A 1591-nucleotide genomic window follows, 5' to 3' on the forward strand; every position below is an offset into this window, starting at 1 on the left:
TCCTGACCTTTTCTACCACATTCACTTAAGCCTCACTCCAGTCTCCTCCACCAGCAGGGGCTTTCATTCCGCTTTACAAACACATTAAACTCCCTTCCCGCCCAAGCTTTCCCCTCTCTCAAGTCTTAGGAACCGTCATACTTGCTGATCCTCTCCTGGAATGATCTGACCCCAAATCTTTTATCTCTTTAGGAAGGTATCCCTATCCACATAGACTTAATTGACCACTGGTCCACCCACCCCTCTTAACTGGCCATATCACTTTGTTTCATTTTCTTTATAGCATTTCTTATTATCTGAAAACTTATCCACTTATCTGTTTATTTCCCACCCCTCTACTAGGATATATTCCCACCTACCACCTATAATAAAAATTTCCATGAGTGTATGGATCTTGTCTGTCTTAATCATCACTATTTTCCTAGCATCTAGAATTGTGCCTAGAATGTAGAAAGTACTTGGTAAATACTTACTGTTGATAATATTTACTCCCGAAAATGTTTTCAAGGACTAGGACAAAAGTAAAGGAACTATTTATATGTGTCTTGTTCAATGCCTTATGTGACCTCAGGCAATCAGTTATATCCCTTCTTTATTTGGTTCTTTACTCTGTAAAATACAAATAATAATATTTCCTATACATTTGCCAATATGAAGAATTTAAAGATGTCTGAGAATATAAAGTATTTTTGTAGCATAAATATATGGTAAATAAATATGTGGCAGGAACACAGCTATTAAAGCATGATTATCTACAGTCCTGTCCCCACCAGCTTCTAAGGAACCCAAATCTTGGCTTGATCACATAAATCAGAGTAAGAAGGAAATGGAAGAGGAAAGGAGGTTAATGGGATCTATATTACAGAGGGTGAAGAGTATTACTCATTGAAGAGAGAAAAAAGGTCAGAAAAAGAGTGAAAAAACATATGAACTAGAAAGATTGTTCTTCTGAATTGGAGAGTGGGTTTTGGAGACCTGGGAGTAAGGAAAGAACATTAGGATTAGTTCTGACACCAAGTAGTTGTACATGGGGAGGTAGGGGTAGGGGCATGGATAGGGAAAGAGGATTTCAAAAAGATTTGTTGTGGTTTATGAGCTTTTTTTTTTTTTTTTTGGCATTTCCAAGAGATGACAGTAAAGGCTTAATTTGATTTTCAGTTAGTTTTTTGGCTGTCAGTTTGTTTTCTTTACTGCAAACTTTACTGCAAAACCTACAGACTTTTCTGGGGCTGGCTGTGGGGAGACAGCAAGCAGGCCTGGCTTTGCGAGAGCTACAAAAGGAAATATGTGTCATCAGCCCACCCTTGACCACCTTCCCTATTATACTTCCCATAGACCTAAGTGGGAAATTGTGTCTCAAATCAGCAACTTGTATGCTGGAAGAATGGGAAGACAGAGACAAATAACTCAAATAAATGAAGTTCTTCAGTGTTGAAGGCACTGGGCTGAAAGATTGGGGGGAAGTTTATTAACTTGCCTAAGATTATACAGCCGGCAGGATTGTACTGGGTTCTATCTGACTCCAGAAAAGTCTTATGACACAGTGCCTTCCAGCAGCTGACAAAGTTAAAAAACATTGGTGTTGGCACTG

Source organism: Pteropus vampyrus, unplaced genomic scaffold (assembly GCF_000151845.1).
Source record: "Pteropus vampyrus isolate Shadow unplaced genomic scaffold, Pvam_2.0 Scaffold58, whole genome shotgun sequence".
Classification (NCBI taxonomy): Eukaryota; Metazoa; Chordata; class Mammalia; order Chiroptera; family Pteropodidae; genus Pteropus; species Pteropus vampyrus.